Below are 14,521 nucleotides of genomic sequence, written 5' to 3'. Positions count from 1 at the left end.
AGTGGATTTCAAAACACTTAGCAAAAGAATAACTAAAATAAAAAGTCATTACTCACAGATGCTCTGCACAACTGAAGGGTAAAGTTGGTTTTTCTTTTGTGTGTTATTTATACCAATGACACACCATTTATTTCTGTTTTTGAGTTTCATTCTTTAGGTTAACTGGCTCCACTTTGATTTCTGCTGCTTAGCTATGACATAACAATTGAATGTAAGTATCAGCCTATTACTTCCTCTGTATGTTTCAAAATTCAAGTTCAGAATAAAAAATTAGAAAACAAATGGGGACATCAAGGCTTTTTCTCTACCTCAGAGTAAATCATAGTCCATAAAAATTCTACATTCACAGAAAATGTTTCAAAACTCCTCTCTGCTGGTTACTCTCTGTGTGATCTGGGCAAACTTATTCAACCTTTCTCTATCATGAGTTTCTAATCTGAAAAAAATAGTGCATTGTTTCTAATACCTATGTTATAGACTCGCTTAAAGAATAAATTGGTTGTGATGTTAGCAAGGTGGCAAACTAGAAAGATTCAGGACCTCATTCCCCAATGAATATAGTAAGGAAACAAATAGAGGCTGGCTAAAACAACTTGCTGGGATTTCTGAAAATCAGTTAAAGATCTGTACGACCAACTGAGAACTCAATCAAGAAAAAGCCACCATGTTCAATACAGTGGGAAATTTCATGTGTCTTGTCCTACACTCTCTTCCGTGTGGTGTGCCATAGTTTGGGAAGTGGCAGCCTGTTCTCTAATTCCCTCTGTGAACCAGAGAGAGCAGAGAAGACCTAATTTTCACTGTCTTATCCTGTCTGGGGATTGCTTGAAAGATTGGTCTCTGTGTCACCTAACATTGAGCTCAGATAGCCAAAAGGAGTACAGCTTTAATCTTAGGCTAGTAAAAATCACTGGAAGCATCAAGCATGGCTCATAAAAGTGAGGAAAACTATAGACTTGTAGATGTTTGGGGTTAGAGCTTACTGACTTAGGAACACAACAGAACACCTAAGGCCCAGGGAAGGAACATAATAAGTAAGAGTCACATAGAAAATAAGGAATTTAGAAATAACCATGTAGGGAAAGAAATCAGAAAAATAAAATAAAATACGAATAAAAGCAGACACACAGCCCAGCAAAGACATCTATCCAGAAAAGTCCTGAGGAGACCACAAGTCTTCATATTGGGCTAACTACAAGTCTCAGAACATGCTCTGCTAATTAATAAAGCTTTCCCCTGCATGGAGCCAATCTGCAATGAATAGGAGAAGTGGCTGTTCTTTCAAATGACCAATTTTCAAGTAAAGATTGCAAGCCCAACAAAAAAAGAGGAAAAATGAACTCATTCAAAAGTACACAATAAATTTCTATAAGCAGTCCCAGAAGCAACACAGCCATTGGGCCCACTAAACAAAGACTTTAAAATAACTATCTTAGATAAGTTCAACAAGCTAAGCAAAAACACAGACCAATAGCTAAAACAAATAGGAAGGTGTTATGTAAACAAAATGAGATTATCAATACAGATAAAAATTATTGTATTTATTATTTTAAAAAAGAACCAAAGAGAAATTCTAGACTGAAAAACAAAATACCTGAATGAAAAATTTTAATAGAAGTATTCAACAACTGATTTGAATAGGCAGAAGTAAGAAAAAACACATTTGAAGTCAGGTCATATTAAATTATTGCATCTGAAGAGAAAAAAAAATACATAGGAACATAAACAGAAAAAAATCTCTGTGACCACAAATTTTTAATGGAAATACAGTATAGAAAGAAGTAAAATCTGGCATTGACTACGTAAACTGGGAAAGAGGAAGTCAAGTCTAGAGTTTCTGTGATTTAGGTAAGTTGTTATAAGCATACAACACACTATTATAACTATGAAATGTTCAATGCAAATCTTATGAAAATCATAAACATATAATAGATACACAAAATATAAAGATAAAATAATCCAAGTCCATCAATACAAAAAGTATCAAGACCTAAAGAATGACAAGGGAGAAAAAGAATAAGAGAGCTACAGAAAAGACAAAACGATTCACTAATTGTAAGAGTAATTCCTTACATAGTGATCATGATTTTAAATATAAATGAACTGAATTCAAAAATAAAAAGACGTAGCATGGCTGAATGGATTAAAATCTGAGATCCAACTGTACATTGAATAAAAAGACTTACGACAGATTTAGGGACACACATAAGATGAAAGTGAAGAGATGGACGAATATATACATGCAAATGGTAACCAAAAAGAACCAAGAGTGGCCATACTTATATCAGACCAAAATAGACTTTAAGTCAAAAACAGTCACAACAGACAAGAAGGTCACTGTATATTAATAAAATGGTCAATTCTAAAGGAACATATAATAACTGTAAATATATATGTACCCAACATCAAATGACCTAAATATAGGTTGAGTATCCCTTACTTGAAATGCTTGGGACCCTCACACCTGTAATCCCAGCACTTTGGGAGGCCAAGGCGGGTGGATCACTTGAGGTCAGGAGTTCGAGACCAGCCTGACCAACATAGTAAAACCTCATCTCTATTAAAATACAAAAATTAGCCAGGTATGGTGGCATGTGCTTGTAATCCCAGCTACTTGGGAGGCTGAGGCAGGAGAATCTCTTGAACCCGGGAGGTGGAGGTTGCAGTGAGCCGAGATCACACCACTGAAGAATATCTCAATTTAAATTAAAAAAAACATATGCAAACCCATGAAATGCAGCAAAATCATCACTCGAAGCTTATATCAAAAATGCCTACATTAATAAAGAAAAAAGATCTCAACTAAGCAACTGAACTTTGTACCTCAAGAACTAGAAGAAAAAAACTAAACCACACATTAGCAGAAAAAATAATAAAGAATAGAGGATAAATAAATAAAACAAGAATGGACAATTTTTTAAAATCTGTAAAACTTAAGAGTTAATTTTTTGAAAAAAAATAAATTGGTATTTAATCAAAAGAACAAAGAAAAAAGAGAAAAGACTTATAAAATGAGAAATGAAAGATGAGACATTACAACTGATCTCACACAATAAAAACAATCACAAAGGACTGTTATGAACAACTATATGCCAACAAATTAGAAAACCTAGAAGAAATAGAGTTTCCTAGAAATGTACAGTCTACCAAGACTAAATCAAGAAGAAATAGAAATCCTTAGCATACCAATAACAAATAGGGAGATGGAGGCAGTAATAACAAATGAATGAAAGAGAGAGAGAGAAGGAAGGAAAGAAGGGAGGAAGAGAAGAAGGGAAGTAAGAAAGGGAGGGAGGCAGGGAGGGACGGAAACCAAGCCAGGGGCGAGATTGTTTCAAGGCTGAATTCTACCAAACATTTAAAGAAAATTAACACCAATCATTTCTAAACTCTTTCAGTATATGGAATACAGACTAATTCTGAACTTACCTACAAGGTCAGAATCAACTCAACAGCAAAGCCAGGAAAGAACCCTGTAAGTAAAGAAAACTACAGGTCAGTACTTTTGAGGAATAGTGATGCAAAACTCCTTAGGAATGCTAGCAAACAAAATAGAGCAGCACATTAAAATAATCAAATACCATAACCAAGTAGAATTTATTCCTGAGATGCAAGGATGGTTTAACATGCACAAATTAATCAATGTGATACACCACCACATTAACAGAAAGAAGGATACAAATTACATTATCATTTCAATAGATGCAAGAAAACATTTAGCAAAATTCAACACATTTTTAGAATGAAAATTCTTAACAAACTTAGCATACAAGGAACTTACCTCAATACAAAAAAGGTTATTATGAAAAGCCCTTACTAATATCACAATCAGTGATGAAATGCTAAAAACTTTTCTTATATGAAATAAGACAAAGGCTATTCAAAGTAGACTGGAAGTCATAACAAGGCTAATTAAACAAGAAAAATGATAAAGACCTCACAAAAAACTTTTCAAACCAATAAAATTGATTCAGGAAATCTGCCGGATACAAAATCAAAATCAAAACATCAACTGCATTACTACACAGTCCTTTAAATAATGCAGAAGATAGGGATGATTATCCTCCATGCAGAAAAAAAAAAATTGTATATAACTTTGACTTCCTCAAAACTTAACTACTAACAGCTTACTGTTGACCAAAGCCTTATCTCCTGATCACATAGTCAATTAACACGAGAAAACATTATTAAGACAATCATAAGAAAAATATATTTGCTATTCATTAAGTGGAAGCTGATCATCATAAAAATCTACATTCTTATCATCTTTATGTAGGAGTCTAAAGAGGAGAAGAGGAGTCATTGGTGTTGCTTTCTCAGGAGTGGCAGAAGCAGAAGAAAATCTCCATGTAAGTGGACCTGTACAGTTCAAACCCATGTTGTTCAAGGATCAACTGTACACCAACAATTAACTATCTGAGGGAAAAAAACTAAGAAAACAATCCCATATATAATAGCTCTTAAATGAATAAAATGCTCAGGAATAAACTTAACCTAGGAGACTTGTTCACTGATAACTACAGGATCTTAATGGAAGAAATTTAAAAATACACAGATAATTGGGAGGCCATCTGTTGTTCATTTATTAGACTAATATTGTTAGGGTGTACATAATTCCCAAAACAATCTTTAGATTCAATATAATTACTATCAAAATCCAAATGACATTTTTCAGAGAAACAAAAAAAAAAATGTCCTAACATTACTATGGAACAACAAATGACCCTAAATACCCTAAAACAATTTTTTAGAAAGAACAAATACCCTGCAAATATCACACTCCCTGATTTTAAAATATATTACAAAGCTACAGTAATTAAACCAGTATGGTACTGGCATAAAAATATATAAACGAACAGTGTACAGAGCACGGAAATAAACCCATGCATATGCAGTCAACTGTTCTTCAAAAAGGGTGCCAATAACACACAGTGGTGAAAAGATAGTCTCTCCAATGAACAATGTTTGGAAATTTTTAAGCTCACATTTAAAATAATAAAACCCTAATCTTAAACTATATAGAAAACTAAACCCCAGACAGATTAAAGACCTAAACATAAACCTGGAAACAATAAAACCCTTAGAAGAATAACAGGGAAAATGTTGGAGACATTGGTCTTGGCCATGGTTTCTTGGACATTACTCAAAAGCACATAAAACAAAAGTAAAAATTGATAAATTGGACTACATCACAATGAAAAATTCTGCACAATCAACAAAGCAAAAATTATATAATCAGCATAGCAAAAAGCCAAATTATGGCATTGGAGAAAATATTGGTAGACTATATATCTTATAAAAGGTTAGTATCACAAATATATGACAGTCTTCTACAACTCAACAGCAAAAAATAATACACATCAATATTATCATCATCAGCAGCAGCATTTGATTTTAAAAAGGGCAAGAAACACATGTAGATATTTCTCTAAAGATGACTTACAATTGGCCAATGGGTATATGAAAAGGTACTCAATCTCACTAATTATCTGGGAAATACAAATCAAAACTACAATAAGATATTAGCTCATATCTGTTATAATGACTATCATTAAAAAGAAAATAGATAAATATTGACAAAGTCATAGAGAAAAAAATGAACAATGTACACTAATGGTAGAAATGTAACTTGTAACCACTATGGAAAAGACTAAGAAGCTTCTACATAAAATTAAATATAGAATTTCCATTTGATTCAGCAATTCTACTTTTGATCAAACAATTGACCCTTGAACAATATGTATTTGAATTGTGCAGGTTTAAAACTAAATAGAAATTTCTTAAATATACTTTTATTTATTTATTTATTTATTTATTTATTTGAGACAGGGTCTCGCTCTGTCGCCCAGGCTGGAGGGCAGTGGCACGATCTTGGCTCACTGCAAGGTCCACCTCCTGAGTTCACGCCATTCTCCTGCTTCAGCCTCCCAAGTAGCTGGGACTACAGGTGCCCACCACCACGCCCAGCTAATTTTTTTGCATCTTTAGTAGAGACAGGGTTTCACTGTGTTAGCCAGGATGGTCTCAATCTCCTGACCTCGTGATCCACCCGCCTCAGCCTCCCAAAGTGCTGGGATTACAGGCATGAGCCACTGTGCCTGGCCTTAAATATACTTTTCTTAAATGAAAACTTAAATGTAAATTTTCTTCTGCCTCTGCTACCCTGAGATAGCAAGACCAAGCCCTCCTCTCCCTCTTCCTTCTCAACCTACTCAATGTGGAGATGAAGATGAAGACCTTCATCATGATGATAACATTCACTTAAGGAATAGTAAATACATTTTTCTTCTTTATGATTTTCTTAATAACATTTACCTAGCTTACTTTATTGTGGGAATACAGTATAAAATGTATATAACATAAAATATATATTGATTGACTGTTTATGTTATTGATTAGGCTTCCAGTCAACAGTAGGCTATTAATAGTAAAGGTTTTGAGGAAACAAGTTATATATAGATTTTCGACTATATGGGGGATTGGCACCTCCAACCCTCATGTTATTCCAGGGACAACTGTATATCCAAAGTAATTGAAATCTGGATATTAAAGAGATTTCTGCACTTCTCTGTTGCTGTAGTATTCACAATAGCCATAATATGAAAACAACCTAATGTTCAAGAACAGATTAGTGGATAAACAAAATGTAATATATACATACAATGGAATATTTACCTTTAAAGAGAAGGAAACCCTGTCATTTGTAACAGCGTAGACAAATCTGGAGGATATTGTGCTAAGTGAAATAAGTCAGATACAAAAAGATGAATACTGTATTATATTGCTTATATGTGAGTTGTGATTACTAGGGGTTTAGGGGAGAGGAAAATAGGGAGATGATAATCTAGGGTTCAAAGTTTCATAAAAGACTTATGATAGAAGTCTGGGCACTGTGGCTCACGCCTGTAATTCCAGCACTTTGGGAGACCAAGGCCAGCAGATCACTTCAGGTCAGGAGTTCAAGACCAGCCAACATGGTGAAGCCCTTTCTCTACTAAAAATACAAAAAAATTAGCTGGACATGGTGGTGCACACCTGTAATCCCAGCTACTCAGGAGGCTGAAGCAGGAAAATCGCTCAAACCCAGAAGGCAGAAGTTGCAGTGAGCCGAGAGCATGCCACTGCACTCTAGCCTGGGTGATAGAGTGAGATTCAGAAAAAAAAAAAAGACATAATACAGCATCAAAAGAACTAATATATTTAATATTGGAGTTATAGAAGGTGAAGATAGACAGAAAAGAAAACAGAGCTTTTTGTATTTTTGTTTTTTAATGTTCAAAACCTTCATGCACTTGAGCAAAGACATAGACCTACAACCTACAAATTTGAAAGGTTTATTAAATCCAAGTTGAATAAACTCAAAGATTGCAATACTTAAATTCATTACTATCCAACTGTTGAAAGATAACAACAAAGAAAATCTTGAAAGCAAAACAAGAAAAGAGACTCATCATGTATATGGAACTCTCTAAAACTTATCAGTGGATTTCTCAGCAGAAAACTTACAGCCTAGAGACAATAGGCTGACATATTAGAAGTATCAAAAGGAAAAGAAAACCTCTCAGCTGAGAACGCCATTTCCAATAAAAATCAGGGAGAAATTAAGACAACCTCAGATAAACAAAAATGTACAGATGTATGACCACTAGACCTTCCCTGCAATAAATGCTAAAGTGAGTTACCATTCAAGTTAAAGTGAAAGAATGTTAGAGAGTAACTCAAATCCTTAGAAAATTTAAAGTCCTGTATTAAAAATAAGTAATAGGCAAATAATAAAAGCAGTACTATTTTATATTGGCTTGTAAATCCATGTTTTACACTGTTTCAATACAAAAGCATTAAATAAAAGTCTGTGATAATGAAGGCATAGCATATGAAGATGAAAGTAATGACATCAACAACATAAAGGAGAAGGTAGTGCATAAAGGTAGGACTGCAAAAGAATAGAGCTTTTATATGTGATCAAAGTTAATTGATCATCAGTATAAAATAGGTTATTACTTTAGGATATCATATGCAATCTCCAGAGTAACTAATAAAAATTATGTGGAATACACACAAAAGAAAATGAAAAGGGAATCAAAACATGTTACTATAAAAATTAAACACAAAGAAAAGCACTAACGGAGGAAATGAGGGGCCTAAAAATATTATAACACAAATAAAAAACAAATAACAAAATGTCAAAAGTAAACTTTTCCTTCTCTATAATAACTTTATCCATGAATGAGTTAAGCTCCCTAATAAAAAGACATAAACTGAGAGAATGAGTTTTTTTTTTTTTTGAAAAGCAGCAGGATCCAACAATATGCTGTCTACAAGAAATTCAATTTAGATATAAGGATACACACATATATTGAAAATTAAAGGATGAAAAAAGATATTTCATGCAAATATAAACAAAATAAACCAGGGATGGTAAACCGTATTAGAAAAAATAGACTTTAACAACTTTTATAAGAAACAAAATACATTACTGTCAGACATTGCATACTGATAGTAGGGTCAATACACCAAAAAGGTATAACAATTAAAATGATTATGTACCACACATCAGAGGCCTAAAATGTATAAAGCAAACACTGCAGAATCAAAGGGAGAAATAGAAAACTCTACAATCATAGAACATACTTAACTTCCCCACTTTCAATAATGGATAGAACAACCAGACAGAGTATAAATAAGAAAATACAGAATTTTAACAATAGTATAGACCAGTTGGACCTAACATATATATACCAAAAACTCTATCCAACAACAGAAGAATACAGACTTTTCTCAACTGTGCATGGAATGTTCTCCAGAGAGACCATATGTTAGACAACAAAATACAACTTAATAAATTTTAAAAGATTGAAATAATATAAAACATTTTTCCAACTACAAGGGAATTAAAATAAAAATGAACTGAAGAAAAACTGGAAAATTTACAAATATGTTGAAATGGTATAACACACTCAAACAATTAATGGGTTGAAGGAGAAATCAGATAGCTTCACTGGTGAATTCTACAAAACATTTAAAGAAGAATCAGCACCAGTCTTTCTTGACTCTTCCAAAATGTCAGAAAAGGAAGAACACTTCTGAACCCATTATATGGGGCAAACATTACCCTGATACCAAACTCAGAGAAAAACTGAACTCAGATCCATATTACTTAATAACTTAAGAATATTGAATCAAAAATCCTCAACAAAATACTAGCCAACCTAATTCAATCATTCAACAGCATATTAAAAGCAAAATACCAGAAATAAAATTCAGCAGCATATTAAGAAGATTATACACCATGTCCAGATGGGATTTACTCCTGGAAGGCAAGTATGGTTCAAAACACAAGAACTAATCAGGCTGGACAAGGTAGCTACTTGCCCCACCAAAGAAATCCCAGCACTTTAGATGGCCAAGGTGGGAGAATCACTCGAGGCCAGGAGTTTGAGACCAGCCTGGGCAAAATAGTGAGATTCTGTTTCTACTAAAATAAATAAATAAATAAATAAATAAATTAGCTTGGCATGGTGGCAAAACCCTATAGTCCCAGGAAAAGCTGAAGCAGGAAGATCACTTGAGCCTAGGAGTTCAAGGTTGCAGTTAGCTATGATCATGCCTCTGTACTTCAGCCTGGGTGACAGAGTGAGATGACAACACATCATCATTTCCATTGATTTAGATTCAATACTCTTTCATAGTGAAAGCACTGAATTTGTTACGAGTGGAAGAAAGCACCTCAACATAGTCAAGTCCATATATAAAAAACTCACAACTAACATCATACTCAATGGTGAAAGACTGAATGCTTTTCTTGTAAGATCAGGAATGACACAAGGATGCCTGTTTTTACCATTTCTATTTACACAGTCCTAGCCAGTGCTATTAGGCATAGGGAAACAAAGCATACAATTTGGAAATAAAGTAAAATTATTGCCATTTACAGATGAAATATTATGATATGTAGATAACCCTAAAAATTCCACCAAAATATATTAGAACTCTAAATTAATTAAGCAAATTTACAGGATACCAAATCGACACACAGAAATCAGTTGTGTTTCTATACACTAACAGTAAACAGTCTGAAAGAAAACAAAAAATAAAATTGTATTTGTTTGTAATCAAAAAGAAAAAAATATACTTAGGAATAAACTTAACCAAGGAGGTGAAACACTCACACCCTGAAAACTATAAAGTATTGCAGAAAGAAATTAAAGACAAATAAATAGACATTGTGTTCATGGACTGGAAGATAGCATGTGAAGGTGTCAATACTACCCAACCGACCTACACATTCAAAGCAATTTTTATAAAAATACAATAATGTTTTATGAAGAAATAGCAAAATCAATTCTTAAATTTATATGGAATCTTAAGGAACCCTGAATGGCTAAAACAATCTTGTGAAATACAACAACAAAAAAGTAGGAAATCTCACTTTTCCTGGTTTCTGTACTCATTACAAGGCCATAGTAACCAAAACAGTTTGGTAACAGCATCAACACAGATATATAGAGCAATGGAATACAAGGAACAGCCCCTAAATAAACCCTCACATACATGGTCAAATAATTTTTGACTAGCAGACCAAGATCACCCAACGGGAAAAGGATACTCTTTTCAAATTACAATGTTGAGAAAATGATACATATATTCAGAAGAATGAAGTTGGACCCCTGTTTACATCACAAGCCAAAATTAACTCACAATGAATCAAAGATCTAAATATAAAAGCTAAAACCAGTAAAGTCTCACAAGAAAACAGGGGGAAACTTCATGATTTTTGATTTGGTAATGTTTTATTGGATAAGACCCAAGAACACAAGCAAACAAGAAAATGCACAGATAAATTAAACTACATGAAAATTTAAAACTTGCGTGAATCAAAGGACACGTTCAACAGAGTGATAAATCAACCTATGTGTATTAGTCCATTGTCACACAACTATGAAGAAATACCAGAAACTGGGTAATTTATAAAGAAGGAGGTTTAATTGACTCACAGTTCAGCATGGCTGGGGAGGCCTCAGGAAGCTTATAATCATGGTGGAAGGCACCTCTTCACAGGGTGGCAGGAGAGAAAATGAGTGCTGGGAAAAGGGGGAAGCCCCTTATAAAACCATCAGATCTTGTGAGAACTCATTCACTGTCACGAGAACAGTATGGGAGAAACCACCCCTATGATTCAATGATCTCCAACTGGTTCCACCCTTGACAAGTGTACATTATTACAACTCAACATGAAAATTGGGTGGGGACACGAGCCAAACCATATCACCATGAAACGAGAGAAAACATTTGTGAATATATATCTGATACAGATTTATTATCCAGAATATATAAAAAACAACTCAATAATACAAAACCCCCAAACCACCCAATTCAAAAACTGACAAAGAACATGACTACATATTTCTCTAAATAAGATATACAAATGGCCAATAAACATACGAAAACTGGCTCAACATCACTAATCATCAGAGAAATGTGAATCAAAATCATGAGATACCACTCCATACCCATTAGGCTAGCTATTAATAAAATAGAAAATAAGTGTTTACAAGATGAGGAAAAACTGAACTCTTGTTTATTGTTGATGGGAAGGTAAAATAATGCAGCTACTGTGGAAAACAGTGTGGTGGTTTCTCAAAAAAAGTAAAAATAGAATTACCTTGAACGTCAATATAAATTTAATTATGAGAATTTCCATTTTTGTATATATATTCAAAATAATTGAAAGCAGAAACTAAAAAAGATATTTGTGCACCCACGTTTGTAACAGCATTACTCATAGTACTCAAAAGGTTGAAGCAACCCAAGTGTCCATTGACAGGTGAGTTGATAAACAAAATGTGGTTTCTTTTGTTTGTTTGATTTTTGAGATGGAGTCTCGCTCTATCGCCCAGGCTGGAGTGCAGTGGCACAATCTCAGCTCACTGCAAGCTCCGTCTCCCAGGTTCACGCCATTCTCCTGCCTCAGCCTCCGGAGTAGCTGGGACGAGAGGCGCCTGCCACCACGCCCAACTAATTTTTTGTGTTTTTGGTAGAGATGGGGTTTCACTGTGTTAGCCAGGATGGTCTCGATCTCCTGATTTCCTGATCCACCCACCCCAGAGTGCTGGGATTACAGGTGTGAGCCACTGCGCCCAGCCAACAAAATGTATTTTAAACATCCAGTGAAATATTGTAAGGGCTTAAAAAGGAAAGAAATTCTGATACATGCTACAACATAGATGAACCTTGAAGATATTACACTAACTGAAATAAATCAGCCACCAAAGGACAAATACTCTGTGACTACACTTACATAATGTATGCAGGGCAGCCAATTTCATAAAGTCAAAAAGTATCATGGTGATACTCAGGGAGAATATTAAGAAATGGAGTTGTATGATCTTAATGGGTAGGGAGACTGGGTCTGGGGAGACAAAAATGTTCTATGGTGGTGCTGGTTGCACAACAATGCGAAGGTACTTAATGCCACTGAACTGTAACTTAATATGTTTAAAATGTTAAAAAACAAGTTCTTCAATGAATTAATTTGGTTAACATTAGAAAGTGCATACAAAAGCACCCAAAGTATTGAAAAATGCTTTATTAAGCATTTATCATTATTTTATTATTACTAACAATTATAAATAAATAAGAAAAACACTCCAAAATAAACAAGAAGACAAATTGGAAAAAGTATGACAATATGATGGAAAATAAATACAAAAAAAAAGGAAGGGAGGGAGGGAAGGAAGGAAGGAAGGAAGGAAGGAAGGAAGGAAGGAAGGAAGGAAGGAAGGAAGGAAGGAAGGAAGGAAGGAAGGAAATAGGCAAGCAGGCACTAGGAGGAACAGCGCCAAACAAAACAGAAGAGAATAAAAAGTCCAAGAATAAAATGTGGTGAGAATTAATTCGGAACCAGGTCATACTGGAGAGCTTGGAGAACAATTTAAAGAAGTTATATCTAGTGAACATAATTTTTAAACAATTTAAATTTATACAATTTATAAAAGACCAGAATTACTTATTTGGGAAATGTTCCACAGATTAAGGACAAAGGAGTGGAGATTTGTTAGTTCTCAGTGACCATTATATTAGCTCTTTCTCTGGGGGTGGAGGGTGAGTAGAGTTAGAAATAAGTTTGCAGAGGATTAGAGCCAGAGCAAAAGTGAGGAAGTGAAGAGAACAAATATAACCTCTTCTATTTGTTTTTAGCAGTTTGTAAAAATGAAGCAGAAAAATAGCAGATGTTAAACATGCAGTTCTTCCTTATTTCTAGGAACATGGCCATGTGACTAGTTCTGGCTAAAGAAATGTGAAGAAAAACAATACCTGTCACTCCCAGACTAAAGCATTTAATTATTTGTCCCTGACTCTCCATCCCGCTCTATGAATGCTGTAATGAATCCAGAGCCTTGTATGGAGAAAATGATATAACATAATGATGAGGCCTTTGTTCACCTGCATCCCTGAGGGGTTTTGGCGAGCAGATTTCCCACCCCAGTCAACTTTCTTTGGGCACCTAGCATGCATAAAAAATAGTCCTTTGATTTTGATAAGCTATTAAATTTGGAGGTTTTATTTTACTGCAGCCTCAGTTAGACTAACCTGAATAATACATTATCTACCATAATCTTTTCATCATCAAAAGAGAAATTCACAGCAGTGTCCAGTCTCAGGTGAAGATTTGTCAGAGAGACAATTCATACTGTGTGATAAATTTCTTTTTCAAGCTTAGAGAAAGAGATGAAGGAGACCACCAATGGCTCTGTGGAGATACAGCTAAGGACCCCTGTGAAATTCTTGTTTGTAAAATGCTTCTAGTGAAATGCTCAGAGTTTTAACCTTTTGCATTCACAGATATAAATCAATGTTCTGGTTTATTTTTGTTATGTAACCATTATTGGGTTTGTACTATGAAAATGTAGCTCCTCCCATTGTAAATAGAAGTAAAAGAAGAAATGTCAAATATGCTTTGGAAAAAGCAGTGTTTGTTCTATTTGTAGCCTGACCTATGAAAGGTCACAGGAATGTGATTATCATGTAGAATAGCAGTTCCACTGCATTCACCATGATTTTTTTCATGAGGGTTTTGTTAATTTACCACAGTTTTCTAATGGCAAGGCAATTACTCTGTCATTAAGGCATATCTCAATGTTGATAGATGAAATGATAGAAAAGGTAATACCCTTACAAATAAAGACCATCTAACAATCCAAAAGAAAGCCATTAAGACACCAGTATATGTATATTAGAAAGCTAACAAACTCACTTTTTCAGCCTCCCATGCAGCTAATGAGAAGTATTCAGAAGTCATAGGTTGGAACTTGAAGAAGTTTTTGCAATGATGCAGACTAACTGATAGGTATAGCTGGCCCTGTGCCCTTCAAATTGTATTCTTCCCTCTTTTGTCTTTATGCACACCAGATACGACGCTCAGTGGCATGGGTAACATGTAGTGACTAGTGCAGAGACTACTCTATGATAAGCACAGCAGATAAGAAAAACAGAAATCTCTTGAGTCTTTAAAGACACGAGT

This window comes from Chlorocebus sabaeus, chromosome 10, assembly GCF_047675955.1.
Source record: "Chlorocebus sabaeus isolate Y175 chromosome 10, mChlSab1.0.hap1, whole genome shotgun sequence".
Classification (NCBI taxonomy): domain Eukaryota; kingdom Metazoa; phylum Chordata; class Mammalia; order Primates; family Cercopithecidae; genus Chlorocebus; species Chlorocebus sabaeus.
Note: the sequence above shows the minus strand (reverse complement) of the source record.